Source organism: Pinus tabuliformis, chromosome 4_2, assembly GCF_031772625.1.
Source record: "Pinus tabuliformis cultivar Carrire ecotype Pingquan chromosome 4_2, CPIR1, whole genome shotgun sequence".
NCBI classification, from domain to species: Eukaryota; Viridiplantae; Streptophyta; class Pinopsida; order Pinales; family Pinaceae; genus Pinus; species Pinus tabuliformis.
The window spans coordinates 7,914,031-7,935,366 of record NC_142304.1 but is presented as its reverse complement, the minus strand read 5'-3'; the positions used below and the strand labels follow the sequence as shown (position 1 = coordinate 7,935,366).

The window sequence follows — 21,336 nt, the reverse complement described above, 5'->3', positions numbered from 1 at the left end:
AGCCCAATCCTTTGATATAAGTATTTATCTGAGTGTACCATGCTTGGGGTGCTTGTTTGAGCCCATAAAGATCTTTCTTCAGCCTACATACACGCGTTTCCTAGCTGAAGGTCTCAAACCCCTTTGGCTACTCAATGTAGATATCCTCCTCAGCCACTCCATTGAAGAAAATTGTCTTGACATCCATCTGGTAGATTTTCCTCCCGAACTATGCATCAAATGAAATTATGGTCTTGATAGATTAGTACCTTGGCACTGGGGAAAAGGTCTCCTCATAATCAATCCCCTCAATCTGAGAGAATCCCTTTGCCAAAAACTTGGACTTGGACTTGTACTTCTCAACACTATCATCTGGTGCATGCTTCACTTTATACAACCACTTGGAGCCAATAACATATTTTCCCTAAGGTTTAGGTACAACCTCCCAAACATCATTCTCTATGATGGAGTCATACTCCTCCATCGTGGCATCCACTTATATCTACTGGGAAGAATCCTCTTCAAAATAATATGGTTCAAAATCTATCAACTTTGTCATGAAAGCCATGTATACTATGTATCTATCTAGTGATCTGTGTTGTTTGTGTGAGGAACTAGGAAGTCCAACCTACTCCTGAGCTTCCTACACCAATCTATCAACCAACCTGGTCTTCTTCCTCCCTTCTCTAAGAGTCACTGTGTGAGTGAGTTCCTCCACTTAGTTTGCTCTTTGATTCTCATCATGTGGTTGCTTTGCATCATCCTCCTGGAACGCTCTCTTGCCCTTAGGAAAACTCTATGAATCTAACTGAGGCTCCTCCTTGGGAGCTAGAAGCTCCTCATTTGGTGATATTGTTAGCTCTTGGGCTAGAGAACTCCTCATGCCTTTCTCCTCATCAAATATCACATCCCTTCTCAAAATAGTCTTTTTGAGAGAGGGCATGTACACCCTGTAAACATATGTTTGTTATCAGGAAATCTAGTGTCTATGCACAGCTGCTAGTCCCACTAAGGCTGGTAGCTACCTTAGAAACAAACAAACTAAAACTACTTTCATTTTCCTTTATGAGAAATAGATAAGAGGGGAATAAAGGAGACCAACCTCTGTCTTGCGCTTGGTTCCTTGCTTGATTCCTCTCCCTTATGATAGATCTTTGCCACTCGCTTCCTCGTCTACCCAACTTCAAAGAGCACCTGTAGAATCAAAGCAGCATAACACTATCCAAGAACATAGATCTATTATCGTAAACAATATAGGACCAGATATATATTGACCACAAAAATGCGTATATCATCAATCATACAAGAATGTGGAGGAAAACTTGAATAGATTTATTAATAATCGAGAATAGCAAAGAGGATTACAACCAATTGTTCTGACCCAACATCATCCTCTCAGCTTGAAAGCCCTTCTTCACCTCATGAAAAGCTTAGATCACCCAACACTATGATGTTGCACCAAGAAACCAGTAGCACTTCCTTACAAGATACAAAATTCCAGCCTTTGGATCTCTGGGATGAGGGATCCATATATAGATGTTTGCAAGGGGGGTGAGTCAGCTTTTGAGATTTGATTAGTGTCCTCTCTCTGATAGTTCTTGATTCCACTTGGAGATTGATGATCTCTTACTCATCCCTGGGCGAATGCAGAGAGGCAAGTGTCACAGGAGAAGTTTCTGGAAGATTCCATGATCCTCCACCTTGCAGATTGACCCTGCCATTTGTCCACTCTCGCCCATCGCACCCCATAGAAGGGCTTTTCAAGATGCATCACACCTCCTATGTGTATTTAGGTGGGATGCAACACACTTTGACCATGGAGCAGGTGAGATGGTCCAGTTTTGACTAGTTATGAGCAGTTTTTCATGGAGAACTTCTGGGAGAAGATGTGATCAGTTGACCTTGTTCTTTTAGAGGTTGGAACAACACTTTTAGGGACTTAAGAGCCCTTGGTTTATGGACATTTATGATCGGGGTTGCAATGCCCAAAAATGTCTATAACAGTGTTGTCTCATTATAGCCCACAAATATCCTCCTCTCTGAAGTAGGCTCTAACTTCTTCCTATCATATTTGGACACATGAGAATACACCATGGATCCAAAAATGCAAAAGTGGGAGAGGTCTGGCTTCCTCCAAGTGAAAGCCTCGTGAGGTGTAACCATCCCAAGAACTCTATGAGGAATCATATTTTGCAAGTACACAATTGTGTTACATGCATATTCCCAGAAGAATAAGGGAAACCCTAATCATGCAATATGGCCCTAGAAGCCCCAATAATATTCCTATTCTTCCTCTCTACAACCCCATTATGTTGATGGTTATGGGGTGCAATAAAACCCCTCCTAATGCCCTCCTTGGCACATAAATATTTGAAGGAATTTGAGATATAATCTCCTCCATTATCACTCCTTAGGGACTTTGTTGTGGGGAAAAATGCCTATGCAGGACGATCCTATCCACCTAAGGTGTGACAGTGCCTTAGAAACAAACAGAGACAACTATTCTAGTATTCTTCCTTTATGAATTAAGAATGAAGAGAGAGATGGATGGACTAACCGGTGTCTTCCGTTTGTCCCTCGATCCAGCTTCTCTTCTCTTGGAGAGTTCCCAGCTACTTGCCTTCTCGCTCGCCCGCTTCAGGAGGTTTCTGCAAGATCACAAGAAGAGAACACTACACAAGACATGGATTCATATTCATAACTAGTTCAGGATTAGAAACAAACTAAATATACTAATGCAATCATACATCAAAAATACATCAGTATATAGGAGAAACCAAGATAGCTTTATTGATGAATAACAAGGTTCAGGAAGAGATACAACCCAGAGGGCTCCAATCCAACATCTCCTTCCCAGCAAATGGAATTCCTATCTTCACCCCTTTCAAAGCATTAAGCACCCAATGATTCCAATCTCAAACCAACAACAATTCTTTGCAATAACAAAATTCCAGCCTCCTAGATCTCATGGAGGAGAGATCCATATATAGATGTTTGGAGAGAGGATGAGTCAGCTTGAGATCTGACTAGTGTCCTCTCCCTCTATCAGTTCTTGAGTCCACTTGGAGGTCCTTGCTTCCACTTGGAGATTTGGAACCTCTTACTCATCACCAGTCGAATTCCCTGAGGCAAGTGTCATTTTGGAAGCTTCCTGGGTTTTGACACCTTGAGAAATGAACTTGCCACATGTCCACTCTCATTCAGCGCAGGTAGCCAGTGTTCCCTTTGACATTCAACGCAGGTAGCCAGTGTTGGCTTTGACATTCAGCGCAAACAGCTAGTATAGCCACTGAAATGATCCTGAATTGACTTGTTTTTGAGCAGTTTCTGGTGGAGAACTTCTGTGAATTGCTGTGGTTTGTTAGCCTTGTTCCTCTAGGGGTAGGAACAACATGTTTAGGGACTTTGGATCCCTTAGATTATGGACATTTCATGCTCAATGCTGTAAGGCACAAAAATGTCTATAACAGTTGCCCCCTAAAGTATGAGGCTGTTTATTGGGTGAAATGCTTTATCAGGGGGATCCGAAGTTCATCCAATGCTGGGAGGAGACCTGTAATAAGATACAATACAATACATTATTTTTCATACTGCTTTCATGATCTAGCTGAGGCGGGCATTCCCATGCTCAGCTTTATAAATTCATTTTTCTGTACATAGAACAGACAATCGTCTGATGGTAGACTGATAATTTTGATGAAATTATCATCCTTTGAGTAGGATGATTATCTGCTGCAATGATGTACATGTCAATGTCTTTATCTTTCCTGAATATATATCGCAGCCCGGATGGATGAAACTAGATCCGGGGTCTTCAAACTCATTCGATATTCACTCTAAGTACAAGTCGATCCATGTGAGAAATGTTCTGAAGTCGAACATGGAAAGACATCGCTTGATTAGCGGTCAATGATGTAAACCGTTAACAAGCACGAGAGGAATCACCGATAATGATAATGACCCTCAAGGTACTGCAGTACAATTCACGTGGTGTGAATAAAGGACTTGGTGTCGAACACCACGTAAAATCTTTCGGTCGAAGGTCCTTGATGTATACGTGTCGCCGGAAGTGAGAAACTTGCCATTGAGGCATGCAAGCTTCAAAGTACTGAAGGGGTTGTTCCTAGATCAACTTCTTGGATAATGAGCTGATGTCGACAAGAAGCGATCCGTCAAAGGAGGTCCTTAATGAATCCCACATCAGTGACATGGAACGGAGCTAATGATTTTAATGGAGGTGAAAACGATCTGTGACATATGATTCAGGGTGGTGGTCATGAAAGGATGAAGGATAATGTATGGCAGTGGATGGGACACGGTTGAATTTTCTGAACGACTTCTCTTGAACATATGGCGACACTGATGCGATGGATCGGTAGCATTACCCCAAATATGGATGGTATGGCGAGACCATGGATGTGACCGGTGAATGAAACAACCCAACCCGATTGTGGTACGGAGGAAAAGTGTCATGTTCAAGAGCGACTTGCTACCATCAAAGTTTTCTTGAGTTTCTCCCAATTTTTCCCCAGTCATTGCTGACCAGTACCTCTTTATTTTTGTCAAGCTTGAGGAGGATAACATATGCTTGTTCTATAACCTGCCCTTCGGGCAAGCCCATCGCTATGTTTTAATGAGCCTAGAGATAGTGAAACTCATTCTCGTCTAAAGACAAGTTTGTCGCTATTTAATGATTTTAACGAGTCTAACGACAAGGATAACTCGGTCCTTTTCATTTTTAGAGAGTCTGAAAAGGTACATAAAGTTAACTCCAAAAGTCCTTTTTCGTCATCTAATCCCTTAAGTCCGAAAAAGTATAAAACAATACAGAAGGGATGAGTTTTCGATAGTTTTAACGAGCCGAACAAAACAAGCGCTCGATCTTTTTGTGCAATAATCCCTCAGGTCCAAAAAGATTAAAATCTAGAGGAGGGATAGCTCTTCCTGTCCCTTTAACGAGCTGGAAGGCCAAGGACTCGGCAATCTTTTCATATTTTACGAGTCAGTTGGAAAGAGCTTAAAGAAGACTCGTCTTTTGAGGAACGAGTGATAAACGGGGTTAGCAGCTGATTCCAGGTACAGGTTGGAATTTTCCAATCACGGCAGTGTCACAAGGATGGCTAGGTGAAATCACTCTTCGCAGCTGTTCCTCAAAATGGGTAAACAATCATATGGAGGTGAACGATCGGCCAAATGAAAAGTGGAGGTGACGGTGCAAACACGACCAAGGCTTTAACGGCTGATGATATTACATTCACTGTGGTTATTTACCGGGATAGTTCATTTTTTAACGAGCTTGAACTCGGGTGGAAACATTTGCTCGATCTTATGTTTATTTTTTAACGAGCATGAACTATGCGCTAAAACTGCTCGGATCTTGCGTTTATTTTTTAACGAGCATGAACTGTGTGCTAAAACTGCTCGATTAACCCAGTCATATGATAAGAGTGTCTCATCAAGATTCTATTTTTTATGGAGCTTCATCTCACTAAGCTTTGCTCCGCATCCTTTCTTTATGCAAGTTAGGAAACGGCTAACCAAAAAAAACAGATAAATAACCGCTCTTTGCTTGCACTCCAAAAGGTTTGCATGCCCCCAGGCATAAAGTATGATTTCAAGGTTACCCCTCAATTTGCAGACAAAACATTCGTTCTATCGGGAGAGGCCTACCTCTTTCAGGTTACCCAAAGATTGTTCTGTTATTTTTTCAACAAAACACTTCTTCGGCGATGTCTACCGAGATAAACAAAGGTGAGTGACGAGACCCGCCCTCTCACATAACTTTGACAAGAGAATCTTATTCCAGAACAACCCCTCTTCCAACCACGGACGGGGTACGGACTAGTCATATTTTCTCGCGGAAACCTACCTTATACCCAAAGTTTTCCTGCCGAAGCAGACCAGGACGCATGCCCCCTGGGTTCCGGTCATATCCTCCCGGATTACTCGCGCTCATCAGGAGGACGGACCGTGGGTTGAGACATTTCTTGAGTGAAGAGACCATTTAGGGATGGTATATGACTATTTGCGATGCGTGATCCGGGAAATGAAAGCTGGTCCACGAGCTTGACCACTCTTCCTTCGTGCGGAAAACACACTACTCTAAAGAGTGAGGAGACTATAGCTCCCATGCAATATATATAGTCTCGTCCAAGGAGTAGGTTATAATCCAAGGGTCCTTGAATGACCATCACGTTCATTTGAACGGTCTTCCCTTTCAATGTTATGGGCACATTGGGGAGGATCCCTAAAGGTCGACTGGTTCCTTTATCAAAGCCTGATAGATTTCTCATTTCAGGCAAAAGCGCTGGCGAGCCAAGCGCTTTCCAAGCAATAGAGGAAAGGATACTCACAGATGCCCCCTCATCAATGATAGTGCCAGCCATTACCATTCTGTATATTTGAACGATAATTCTGAATGGTACACTTGCTGGCAACCGGGGTCTGCCTAGTTGGTTCCAGTCGAAGGACACAACCAGGTTGCTTGGTGGTGGGACCGAATAGACGGCCGGGTATGACTCTGACGAAGTTCCTTCCTGCGATAAAGGAATGGGCAAATTGCCCCCTTGTTCGTCGGAGTCTGTGTTGATGAAGAGAATTTGGACGGTGTCGTCTTTATTATCTTCTGTGATGGTATCATTCGAAGATAGAGCCTCTGAGGGCAAAACCGGGTCAACTGCCGCCTCAACCTTTTGACTTTCGTCAGGCATGGATCCAGACGGTTCATCTTCAATGATAGGTGCTTCGGCCGACCATCTGGGCGGGCCAGCCGGGTTCTCAACTAGTGAAGGACTTGGCAGGAGTTTTTGATATCCAGGAGGAAGTTGCACTGGCAAAACCGGGCGATCTTCCAAAACTCTTTTAGCCTCGTCTAAGAAGGGACAACGGTGGATGGCATGATCGCCTTCACATAGTTTGCAGGGAAATCTAGCTTTCCCTCTCTTTCCTGGACTTCACTTTCACTAGTCGACGGTGAGCAGTCAACATGGCTATCAGAGGTCGACGCTACCGAATTGTGCAAACGGGGAGACTAGTCCCTTAGTATCCGAGGGATGCAGGGACAATCTCTGTGGAAGTGGTCTCCCTTGCATATGACACATGGCGATTTAGGCCTAGTCAGTGCTGTGTGTGGATTTTTTTCAGACGACAGTTGTTTGCCCCCAGTCGCTTTCGGCTCCTTCTTCTTCTTCTCTTCCTTCTTCTTTTCCTTCTTCTCCTTAGGAACTTGGTTTTTTGTTTTACCAGTTCCGTCAAGCGAAGAGGAAGGAGGAGAGGAAGATTTAGATGAAGTAGAAGGCTGGTTGGCAACTCTAATCTGGTCTAACTGTTGACTCGACTGTTCAGGAATAGTGGTGGTTTGAACGACATTGGTTGAAAAGAGCCAGACCGGCAGACCAATTGTCAGTCCTGGAAGCGACAATGTGGCCATATGGGGCACACCAACATCTCCCCAAGAGGAGAAGGGACTAGGATTTCCACCAAGGGGAATTCCTTGGTTGGTGTGCTCCATTTTTCAACCTAAAGATCAACGCAGGAATTAAAGGGTGATTGTTCCGTTTAAAATAAATTTTTTAACGACGCTTAGACACAACTTGCTTTTTCAGTTTTAAAGAGTCGAGAAAAAGCTAAAGATGACTCTAGTCTCCTTCGATGTTTTAACGAGCCCGAAGTGACAAATGCTCGGATGGACTTTTTCCGTTATAGAGTCTGAAAAAGGCCAAAAGGAACTGCTCTGGAGTTCTAGGCAGAGGGTGTGCCAAACTTTTCGCAAAACCGCAGAATACTTTTTAGGGTACGGGCAGTCGATCTTCCTGAATGCTGTGTTCAGTGCATTGCGATCAGTAGGGCGGCCGACACGGCTTCCTAAGGATAAAGGTTTTATGCCTATCGGGGTCTCCCAATATATACGCGACGGTACGTGGGAGCACAATCCGTACTGGCGCTATCGTCCCTCAGGAGGAATCACCCACCATCCACGAGATCGACAGTCACCAGGCTTAACGACGCCGGAACACGTCTCTAGCCTAGACCTCTATGTTGTGCGTTATGTTGCAAAGCGTTGTTAAGTTCATTCAATTTATTTTAGGTTGATCTTTTTAGAAGTTTGCCTTTCAAGGTTCACCACGAGATGTATGATACAATTCCTAAATGCAGTCTAAAGATGATAAGCAAGCTTTATATCTTTTCAACTTTGAAAATCCTAGCTACTAAGGGAAAAGAAAGACACCATCTTTTCTCAAAGAACAATTAGCACACTCTAATGCACTTTTCCTAAATCAAACATGCAAACTATCAAGATGCAAATGCACAATGCAGGTGTTTGTTTTCCTCTTTCTTAGTATTGATGCCTACAAAGAAAGATTTTTGTACAACTTTGAATTTGCTTTTAAATGACCAATACAAACAAGTTTACTTTTTCGAAATCAGAGAGGGTAGAAGAGATTACAACACTTAACGATTTTCGAAATGAATACTTGTTTCGACACTTAAAAGAGACAAACTCAAACCAAATGAAAAAGTAAATGTATAATCAACTGCAAACAGCCAATGAACTCTCTCCTAAGATCACAATCAACAGATCTGAATCAAGGGCTACAGGATGATTATTTCACTCATGCAAAGGAAAACTGTAAATGACGCCACAAACACATAAAAACACTCACAGTATTTTTGCACAAAAGGAGGCGGAATTTAAGCAGAGAAAAGGAGTTATCAGAATGGTACCTATGCTGGTTACAGGCTGCAAAAATCAGAGATCAAAACAAGGCAAAATAGAGCAGAGAACCCCAGCTGCACAAGGCCAAACTGGTTCAGCGCAACCTCAACACAGGGGTTTTGACATTCAGCACAGGTAGCCTTCACGGGACCTGCGTTGAAATGTAGAATCCCTTCCCTGGGTCTGCGCTGAAGGAGAAACTCTCGTTTCTCACTGGTTCTGGGTCACAGATTGCTGATTAATCTACTGTTTTATGCCAAATAAAAGCAACAAGCAAGGTGAAATCAAAGGGATGCTTTGACGGAGTACTAAGATCTATCACAGAGGATCATCAAATCATTTGTGAGTCCATTGTTCAGATCATAGACAAGTCTAGTGATTGGATCAAAGCAGCAAATGTCTACTTTCCATCTGGGAATAGCAGATGCAGTTCGATTGTTGCTGTCGAGTCTATGAGACAAACAATGATAGAAACACAAATAAAATGACTAAACAAATCTCCCCAGTGGAGTCGCCAATTTGTTGTGGGGAAAAATGCCTATGCAGGACGATCCTATCCACCTAAGGTGTGACAGTGCCTTAGCAACAAACAGAGACAGCTATTCTAGTATTCTTCCTTTATGAATTAAGAATGAAGAGAGAGATGGATGGACTAACCGGTGTCTTCCGTTTGTCCCTCGATCCAGCTTCTCTTCTCTTGGAGAGTTCCCAGCTACTTGCCTTCTCGCTCGCCCAGCTTCAGGAGGTTTCTGCAAGATCACAAGAAGAGAACACTACACAAGACATGGATTCATATTCATAACTAGTTCAGGATTAGAAACAAACTAAATATACTAATGCAATCATACATAAAAAATACATCAGTATATAGGAGAAACCAAGATAGCTTTATTGATGAATAACAAGGTTCAGGAAGAGATACAACCCAGAGGGCTCCAATCCAGCATCTCCTTCCCAGCAAATGGAATTCCTATCTTCACCCCTTTCAAAGCATTAAGCACCCAATGATTCCAATCTCAAACCAACAACAATTCTTTGCAATAACAAAATTCCAGCCTCCTAGATCTCATGGAGGAGAGATCCATATATAGATGTTTGGAGAGAGGATGAGTCAGCTTGAGATCTGACTAGTGTCCTCTCCCTCTGTCAGTTCTTGAGTCCACTTGGAGGTCCTTGCTTCCACTTGGAGATTTGGAACCTCTTACTCATCACCAGTCGAATTCCCTGAGGCAAGTGTCATTTTGGAAGCTTCCTGGGTTTTGACACCTTGAGAAATGAACTTGCCACATGTCCACTCTCGTTCAGCGCAGGTAGCCAGTGTTCCCTTTGACATTCAACGCAGGTAGCCAGTGTTGGATTTGACATTCAGTGCAAACAACTACTGTAGCCACTGAAATGATCCTGAATTGACTTGTTTTTGAGCAGTTTCTGGTGGAGAACTTCTGTGAATTGCTGTGGTTTGTTAGCCTTGTTCCTCTAGGGGTAGGAACAACATGTTTAGGGACTTTGGATCCCTTAGATTATGGACATTTCATGCTCAATGCTGTAAGGCACAAAAATGTCTATAACAGACTTGATTTTCTTCCCTATCTTATTTTCAACTACGACCTTGAATTCCACAAACTTGGAATAGGCCTCATCTTTGTTATTCATGAAATAAATCCAATACTTATGGAAAAATCATCAATGAAGATCACATAATACTTGTGCTTACCGAGTGAAAATGTGGAGAAGGGGCTATAAACATATGTATGAAATATCTCTAGAATATCTCCATCTCTGATATCTTGGCCTTGAAAGGAATATTTGGCATATTTTCCGAGTGCCACCCTTGCAAACAATATGCTATTTAAGTGTTATTTGAGGTAGGATAGTGGTGATCTTATTGAGTATCTTCAAATATCCATGATGTAGATGTCCCATGCGTTTGTGCTAGAGCTCTGGAACATCTCAACCCTGAACAAAATCTACCTTGCTACTCAAGGATACACATGCATCCACCTCTAAATTATATGGGTTTTTGATCCTCACACCAATCTACTTGACCTGTCCTGAAGCAGAATGCTTGAGGTAGGCCTTCCCTTCACTTAATACTACATCATACCTTTTTTCTTCAAGGACTGCAACTGAGACAAGGTTTTTATTCTATATCAGGATATACATCACATTCTTGAGATGGAAGAGGGAACCAAACTCCCTCTTAAATATTAATGTACCAAATCCTTTGGTCATATATCTACCATCATCTCCAAGCTCGATATGGAGTTGCATGTATTTCTCCTCCAAAATGCTGAAGAATTCCCTGTTCCCTGTCATGTGAAATGAATCCACTTATTCAATATACCACACATTACCTCGAACTAAGCTTTCCATGCAATCTATTAGAGAGAAATCCAATTTGGATTGAGAAGAGAGTGCTTCTCCTCATCCTATTGCCACAACTTGCTTGTTGGATTTCTTGTTTGGACATCTTGTAGCATAGTGTCCAAATTCATGATAATGAAAACACTTGATTTTACTAAAATCCTTCTTTTTCTTGCCTCCATCCTGACTAGATTCAGCCTTGCCTTAGGCCTTTACCTTGGATTTCTTCCCTTTGTCAGCTAAACGAAAGTTCTCCCCCTCATCCGTCCTAACTGAGACTCTATCCCTTTTATTCCTCCTTATCTATTTCTGCATGAGATATGACCACAATCTCTCCCAATTAGGGAACTTATCTCTGCCATTCACAACATCCTAGAAACTTTGCCAAGATTTGGGAAGCTCAAGAAGAGAATGTATCACAAGATCTGTTTGTGGAACTGTCTCTCCAACACCTCCAAGTTCAACCCCCACTTAAGTAAGCCTAGACAGATATGCAACAATGGTCTTGTTCTTGCCCAATTGAATTTTCCTTAATTTTTCCTTCAAAGCTAGTTTTCTGGCATCACTACTTCTGTTGAATATATAAGTAAGGTCTTTCCACATCTAAAATGTGATGAGCCTTGGTATTGCAGCAAGAATGTTGCAATTCCTAAGGCTACCAACTTAAATTGTCAACCTGAGGTTTGTATAAAATTAAGATGGACCGACACTGTATGTGCAGCCGACACCTTCATCTTCCTAGTTTGCCTCACTTTGATGCAATTAAAATAAGGAAATGAAACCACTTCAAATGAGTGATTATCTAGGTAAGATTCCAATCCCAAGTTGAAAAAGGTAAATAACAATAAGAAAATATATTCTACTTCTAATTGAAAATAAATGATAGGTATGAACAAGGGCATACCAAGCACAAATAGGAATGTACATTGAGCCATGAATATCCAACACACTCATTTCTCTATATCCTGGCACTTCCACAACACAGTAGTATAATAGAGACTCGCTCAAGACAATCATGACTTTCTCCTCATTATCACTTACAAGTGCTCCCAAACTAGTTCCCCCAACCTCTGAATCAAAGTACTCAAAACTTACTCTGGACAATATAGTTGTAGAAGAAGATCTGTAGCTACAGGTTCTATAACCATCCTCTGCTTTGCAGTTTGTGGATAATTTTTTCTAGCTAAACAAACTCAAATTTTGTTCTACATGAGCAAATGGACGCAAAATCTGGGTGGTTTTAGGTGCAAATATGAAAGCCTCGCTGCTTTCCATAATTGAAAAGTTTGAATGAACATCCAAACATACGTTTACATTATATTGTCAGGGATACATTTTCTGTAACTTTTCCTTTGGGGAAACTAGAAACATCTTCCAGAATAGAGTTTAGAAGCTTCCCTATTAGGGCTAGGCTAGGTTTAATAAACAACACAGTCTTCCTACCCATGTTTTCTTGCTCCATATCATCCTCAATCATCCATATACAAAAACAAACAAATTTGTCTGACTTAATGACGCATTAGCTTGAAGGTTGGTTGCTAAGTAGCATAGCATGGACTCAATCTTAACTTTTTTTTTTGGTGTAACTGTTCTATGAAGATTGCATCTAATAGGTACCAATAATGTACTAGCATGCATAGTGAAAGTAATACTCTGAGCAATTAACTGCAAAATTTCAAAAGATTTGGTACTCTTTTTCTCCTTCGTTTTGAAGGCAATCTTTTCAGCTTCCTTTTCTTCAACTTCTCCCATGGTATCATTTTTTGCAACTTCTAGAAGTTGTTGCAAATGGTAATAAATATCTCCAATTTCCAAGGAAGATTAAACTTTTGATAGGATGAAATTGACAATATATCCTAAAACATGCAATTCACAACCCCTTGTTAATATTGTATGCAGTGTTTTTACAATGAACTGCAAATATTGTGCTCCTAATTCCTTCACACATGTAGCTAAGGAAGACCTGGCCTTATCTCTTACAAAATGAGGGCGACTCTTCAGCAGATTTGCATTATGCTATATAATACAAGGAAGCTACAATTACATTGTTTCCAAAGGAATAAGTTTCAGTAACTTCAGTGTAGAATGACTAACTAAAATATTAACCACATTTGACTGAGATATCATCAACTTATTTATCTCAAGTAGAACATACATTTGTAGACGTTGTATTTCAAGGGAGATAATATTTTTGTTATCACTATTCCTCCTTAATTCCATATCTGGCTTATCAAATGCTGTTTCACCAATCTCAATTTGATGATCATGTTTTTCTGGTTCTACAGTTGAGGGAATTCCATCAATAAAATGAAACTTATCTAATATAGAACAAATCAACTATATAAGTATATTTCTATCATCTTCCTCAGGGAAGCCATCATTTGAAATTCTATCATCAATAAACTGAAGTAAAAGTCCCATCTTATGACCAACAATACAGGTAAGGGTTTCTAAGCAAGAATTCACAACATTTCCCTCCCAATCAACATTTTGATGAGTTCATGAAAAATAACATCAGTGGAGCAATCCAAATCCTCTAAGAAAATTAACAATTCGTGAATTGATAGTTTTTTCTCAACAAATAAGTTTGATATAACATCTTTTTAGCATGGAAAAGCTTTGTGGTCGTGTGTAATTCTGCGCTTATTAGGCACACATATTTTCACAAGCAGAAGCTTGTGAGCTTTGCAATGCCCTTATTTTTCCCCAACTAGCTCTGGGATGGTTTTTTTTTTATAGATCCCATCCACAATAACATAAAAGAGTCATAATGTTTACAAAGTAAATGGCATATACCTAAATCTAATATAACTTTGATATTTATTTCTAGATGCTTCAATTAAATGCAGCTAAAGAATGAGTTCTTTTAGAGTTAAATTCATACATAGTAAAATAAAAGCTAATGTACATAGAAATAATTGTTTTATTTAACATCACTATTGAAATTTCAGAGGAACAAAAAATGTGTCTCAATATAAGATACCTGCTAATTGAGTTACTTCTGAACTCATGTTGCAGGGTGCACTCTGAAAGAACCTGCAAGGTTAGAAATAGTGAAATAAAACAATTGCGATGAGAAACGGTTTGACCAATAGTTCCTTGTTCCAAAAACAATTTTTCCTTCTTCAAGCATTATCCCCGTGCAATGACAAGTGGTTGGAATGTGCCATGCTATTCGACCTACTCATTTTTTTCATATGGAGTGCATCACTAGTCAGGTCATGTTCTAGTGACGAGCATCCATCAAAAGATGACATAGAGCTTAATGATTTCTCTTGTTGGAGAGAAGATCAAAATATGACATAGAACTCAATGAATTCTCTTGTTGGAGAGAAGATCAAAATATGACATAAAACTTAATGAATTCTCTTGTTGGAGAGGAGAATGATGCGGTGAATTCTCAGTTGGACAAGACATATTTATAGGAACCCTGAAATCAACAAGAAAAATAAGGGTTTTGTCTTACAGAAAATGGGAAAAGAAGCAAAGAAACATGGATTAAGGGGTGTATCAAGAAGATAGGTAAAATAAACTAATTAAACTTAGTATTAATATTACAGAGCTTAATCAATACCTTCCATTGCGCTTTCCAGAAATCTTTCCAAGGATGCTTTGCGTGTTAGGGGTAGTGTTGGCATAAAACAAATATCAAATAAGATTGCAATAAATGAATGCAATTATATTATGATCTATATATACATATTCTCATTCATTATCCACTTAATGCCTACTACTGAAAGGCAGGCCAATATATTATATCTACATTAGCCCACATGTACTATAATCCCCCATCAGGGTTATAACAAATTATGATACCTTGAGCTAAGTCTGATATCCTAGGAATATAGAGCTAAGTAATTAGCCTTCTGTATCATTGTTACCTCTTGGTACGACAACATTGGGTGTTGATGTTGGGACAATTTATTTTTCACATTCTTGTTGGTTGCTACCATCCCCATTGTTTTGATTTGATTCTAATTCCCCATTACTTGAGGATACTCCAATAGACTAGTCAGGCTCGGAACATAATTGGGTCTTTTGGGGATGAACTTGTGGAATATGCATAAGGGGATTCTGAGGTGGACCATGTGGAGTCATTGAAGTCAGTGCATTTGGTCGTCTAGAGAAAATATTAGGTGTGGCTGGTCTACTATGACTATTTGTTGGCACTGGTGTTGACATTACAAAATTTTGAGGTGATAAATCTGTCATCTTTGTAGACATTGAACTTCGATTTTCAACTGCTAGCATGATTGCATGTTACTGCAATGAAAACCAAGAATTTTATATTAAATTCAGTAGAGCCTTTTATAGAGAGTCCAACTAAAGAGATGGCAGAAACTACCTAAATAGTAAATACCCAGAAAGATGAGTAAACATATCAAATATCCACAAATAGAGTTCTAGGTCCCTGCTCTTCATTATTAGCATATAATACAACCAAAGAGTAGAAAGTCCAAGTGACTATAAGGAAGAAACTATCTAAATAGAAAATAAACAGAAAGATGAAAAAACATATCAAAGACGCATAGATAGAGTTCCAGATCCCTACTTTATTATTAGCATATAACGAAGCCAAAGATTTGGGTAAGCCAACAGGATGTGATTTCTAGAAATAAAAATGTTTTAAAACACCAAGTGTTTTAATTCATGCTAACTGTATTTTAGTGCACTTAGGCCATACTGTATGATCAACCAGTGGGAATTCAACAAATGCATCTGCACCTCCTCCAAGATCTAATATTTTATAGGAATTTTATAGAATGTTACGCTTTTCCATCATTCTCCCAAATGGTACACTACAATGAACAATGGAAACAAAACTTGTTGAAATTGATTCACTGATCATTATATTCACAGTAAGCTCCAACAATCACCAACTTTTTATTAGATTCTGTGAAATGTATTAATCGAACAAAAAACATACCTCAACATTGAACAAGCTTGATATTTACCCTGTTTATTTTTTTATTCAAATGTTATATCCATCTAAATTAAAAGACCTATATTTTGTGTAAGAGATTATGAGTAAATGAATACTTGAGAATGTTATCACTAATTACCAATGGCCCCACACAAAGCACTAGACCAAATCTACTTTAATATTCAAATTTGAACGAGTTTAATTTATTAACTTTCCTAATGTTATAGCTTCTAGGCCCCAAAGAATGCATACCTTGTCTAGAGGAATGTTATCATACACATTTACTATGTCAACATAGAATATAGTCAGCTAAGAATTAGCCAGTTTTATAGGTAAATTAGAATTGGCCTTGCAAGTACAAGTTAAGAAGAATGTCTCATATTTTGGAATAAAGGAAAACCTAGAAAAGAGAAATAAGAAACAAAGCCAAACCAACCTGAAGTCTATTTATTTATGATAATTCTTTTGCAAACCCACTCAAGCATAACATTACATTGAACCTGCCTTTGCATGAATAAGTTGTATTACCTCATCGGTGTGGTACCAACTGAAGAGGAAACAAAACCACACAAGGCAAAAGGTTATCTCGTAAATGGAATGCTTGAAATAAGCTTTCCACCCAAAGCAGTTGTTGGATCTTGTCCCTTAAAAGAAAAAGGAGAGCTAAAATTAGTTGGAGAGAGGGATTCCTTTTCTCTAGGAAGCAACATCTTTTTCAATAGAAGGATTAGAAAATTTTGTATCATCAAAGACTTTTACCTGAAATGATGAAGGAGGCACTTCAAAAGCTAACTATATTAGAATATTTAAGTTTATTTTGTGAGGGATTTGAATGTAAATTTGAAATGCATATGACCCGCCTGAGTGTTAGTTAAAAGAACTAATTCAAAAAATGATAATGATTTCAGGGGAATACAACTATAAATCTCAACATGAATTGACTCTGGCATCCAATTCCAATAGAAAATTATAGTGATCCACATCTTCTGAAAATAGTAGTGTGAAATATTTGTGTCCTTTTAACAATAATATTAATGTTATCGGAGTAACTTCTTAGTAACAAGAGAATTGGGAAAGAATTTTTTGAAGGTAATAAATCGAATGGTGGAAATGTCATCTGGAAAAATTGTAGATTGTCAATGTTAAATAGATAAACATAATATAATTCAAACTCACGATCTAGATATTTTGAAGTAGACAGACCTACCAAAAACAGGTTGGTCCCCCACATTTTCTCTTTGGAGACAAGCATGGCATTAAAGTCCGAAAATGGAGGGACGCTACCCATATTTACTTTTCATAACGATGACATTGGATTGAAAAACATGTAGGAAACACAAACACAATGCCAGAAGGAGCACTATGATTACATGGAAGTGATAGGTCTAAAGCTGGAAACACAAATTCAAAGTAAATTTATAGGTTAGTTCCAAGCAAACCTATTCCATATTCCATGGAAATATTGTGCATATCTTTTAACACAGGAAATGAAACTTAAGAGTATATGCATAGGTTAGTTCCACGAAAACATGTTCCATACGACATGGTATTACTGTGCATATATTTGAAAAGATGCATGTTACTATACACCTAACACAAAATTAATAATCAACAATAAGGCTCAACATATTTGCAATTAACTTGAGTTGAAAATAATTATTGGAGATGTAGATGTACTTCTATAATTTGATTTGAAAGTATTTACAGTTTCCACTGGTTGAAGACCCGAGGTAACAAATTGGTTGAACTTCCTTTTCTTAGGTTTCTCATCGTGTAATTTTTGAAAGACACGAACTTCTGCAATGCAACAAATTTGGTCCAATAAGTCCATTTCATATTTTTGTTTGGCACGATACTGCAAGAGGAAGATCACATTTATCATTTATGTCATTTTTAAGATTATAAACATCAATTTAAATTAACTTGGTTTGATTCAATAAGGCCACTGCAAGCTATGTTAAGAATGCATATCATTCCTTATATCATCTACATCATTTCAAAGTGTATTTGTTTCAAGTTGAAGTTGTGTGTTGAACGATGTTAACATGGAATCCCAAGCACAATGCAAGGCCATACAATGAGATTAATTAGTTCTTTTGCACATAAATCAAGATTTTGTGGTCTTCACAACATATTATAAATTGTTTTGATCAAAATATTGTTCAATGCAATCCTAGGGAGAAACCAATTATACCAACATTTTAAAGAAGATCTGAGCACCGATTTCTGTGGCCAATGATATTGTCGTCAAGAAGTTGTCCTCTAGTGAAATGATGGGAAAGAATTTATGTCCATCGAGGATTTCAATTGATAGATAAATTGAAAAATATGTGACCTATGATAGGTAAGACAACAGAGTGTGCACTAAACATGTTACTAGGAAATCGAGATGACATTTAAAGTGTATTTTGAAAAATGATGAGTTGCAATACAAGTAGCTCTTCACCCCAAAGAATGGCTGTGTCTATCAAATTATACTCACCTTCCTGCCTAAAAAGATAAAATAGATAGGAAACTCCCCAAACACAGTTCTATCTTTTTCACAAAGAAATTATTTTCCAAACAAGCAATCACTATTTTTAACTCCATAGTCTTCGATAGTCCTGAGAAGAAATTATTGAATCTAAAGGACATACTAATGCAAGGAAAAACCATAAAGATGGCAACTCAAACTATTACAAAAGTAAATGGGGCCTCGGTGCATTGGTGTAGTCTTGGAGTGTTAAGCCATCCACTAAGGTTCTATTCTTGGTGTGTTATACCCCACCAATGAGATGTCCCGATAAAGAGATAAGGTAGGGTTCAACTCCAATAATTTTGACATAACAGTTACCCCTCACACCTGGCTCCTAAGACAAAGGAAATTTTCCCCTCAGACTTGGCTCCTAAACCAAAGGAACTTTGTATTTTATAGTGCAACTCTCCACCTTCTTAAAGTAGATTCTAGAAAAGAAAAACTCCAAAAACTTGATACAACCTCTTCTATAAATTCCCAACTTGATTCAACCCATCCTCCCATCTCCGCTAAAAAAAAACTATATCTCAACACATTACTTTTATGTATTATTATCTATAATTATTCCCACGAATAATGGTTCATAATATTTTTGATATTATATTCATACCAAAAATATCTTTGTAATAATAGCTAATAAGACAACCTCAACACAACTCATAAAAAAAGCAATCCCCCTTCAACAATTGAATATGGCTTCCATTCATTTGAAAAGTGAAAATTCATAGTCTCTTTTGACTTAGAAAAAATCTTCATATGGGTAAACTTCTCTATCCAAGTATTCTGAGTTGATCCATTCCACAGACCTCGATGAACAAAGTCCTTTGTCTAAACCAATTATATGAATAAAATAAAAAACAATGAAGTAACTCTAGGAAGGATATGAATCAATATTTACCCTTAACAGATCCATTTTCATTCCCAACTTTAGCAATAGCCTCACTTAACCCACAAAAACTACTTGAAGAAATATGTGGTTCAGTACTTTTCTCAACTTTCTGAAAGAGATTCAGGCTCGCAATTTTTTCTCTTTCACCATGTGGTTGTTCATTGGTACTCATCCTCTCAACTTCCATTTCATTACCATTGCATCTACTCAATCCCATAAAATCCCTTTCTATTCTGCTATCCATATATCCCCAAAATGATCTATTGACTTCAATGAGCTCTGATACCCAAAATCCTAGGGTGTCCTAAATAGGGTATTGTGCTTCTCTGAATTAAAATCAATTCCTGCAACTAAGGCCCTCTTCATTGCCCATTAAAACCATGTGGGTATTTCACACAGATTTTGTAGAGAACCACAATTGGAGAAAAAGTCACAGGAGGATCAATCTCGAAAAAAAATCAATGCAAAAAACAAAGTCTTAGAAGAAATACACGCACAACTTTTGAAACTGACGCCTGACACACGGAGAAAAACAACAGAGATGCCAAAACTACAATTGCAACAGATGGATGATCTTGTCCTTCTAAAACCCTCTCCAAGAATAATTTGTTCATTGACCATCAAGACACTTGTTTATTAGTAGGCAACACAACAATGAGGAGGATTGTATATACAAATTTATACAGGCTAATCCAACTGAAAACCCCTAAAACCCAGGGATAATTCAACCCTAGCCTCAAATTGCAAGAATGGTAGAGGGCGAAAGATCCCCTAATCAGTGCCATTCCTGAAAATTGGGGGTGATTGGAAGAAAATATGACCTGCAAACTAGGTTAATCGAGGCATTGAATGTTTATCGACGTATATTTTTCATCGCTAAAAATTAATAATTCTTTTATTTTCAAATAATTTTTGGGCTAACTATAGAAAATGAGTGTAATATAACAACTTCGCCCCTCCAAAATACAAAACCCCTTAAATTTCGCCCCTGGGCTAAGTTTCGCCCCTAAAATTGCCTATGTGCATAACCCTATTTAATGTTGAATCAGGTATGTTGTTAATGATGTCACTCAATTCCTTACTGTTCTTTTGCACTTCTTTGTCTGATGGAGGAATTTTGGTGAAGCCATTTCATACTAAATACCAAAAACCGTAGTTCATTAGATTAGACTTCATCTTTTCTTTCCACTATTGATAATTATCATTGTTTAGCATAGGTACCCCTTCATTGTCCATTGTTTCTGACTTGCCTTGTTCTTATAGGCCACCATTTTTTAATCTGTTTTCTCTTTAGAATACTTATTTTCACTTTTACCCGTGAGTGAAAGTTCATTTTCATTGTCATATTCACTATCATCATTATTACATAGATAAGGAAATGGACCATAATTATAACAAAAACCCATACCTGATAGTTCTTTGTTACTATCTTCCTCATTCTTGATCAATAGAAAGCAAGATGCTCTCAAAACTGAATATTTGCTAACATCTATAACTGTCATTGCATCTGAAATATCACTATCACTACCACATTTTTTTGACTCCTTCCTTCAAGCTATCTTCTTCTTTCCCATCATCCTTGATCCACTCCAAGTGGTTAAGCTTCAAATGAAGTGACCTGATCTATTTCCAATTGTTTGGAAAAATACTTGTGGGGGGGGGGGGGGGGTGAATCAATATTTTAAAACTCACTTAAACCTTGTAGAATTTTGTAGATTTTTTCTACAAATCAGCTAGTTTTGATACCATGTAGAAATTTCCCACTTGTAGATCACCTGGTAATGCAATGTACTAAAGAAAAACACTTTATCCACTTCTACAAACAATTTAGCAGGAGCTTAATCAACCTTGAGCAACATCAATAAGAAGACATATAACTGATAAGAAGGAATCAATCACACATAACATAGAAGAATTTACCCAGGGAAAGCACCTGCCTTAAACCCGAT

At 38.5% G+C, this 21,336-nt stretch overlaps 1 pseudogene; it reads right to left on the bottom strand.

Annotated features, from left to right (window-relative positions):
• Window positions 1–14,066: 14,066 nt before the first annotated feature.
• LOC149168122 (protein TIFY 6B-like) lies at window positions 14,067–19,631 on the bottom strand (annotated as a pseudogene).
• Between the last annotated feature and the right edge of the window lie 1,705 nt (window positions 19,632–21,336).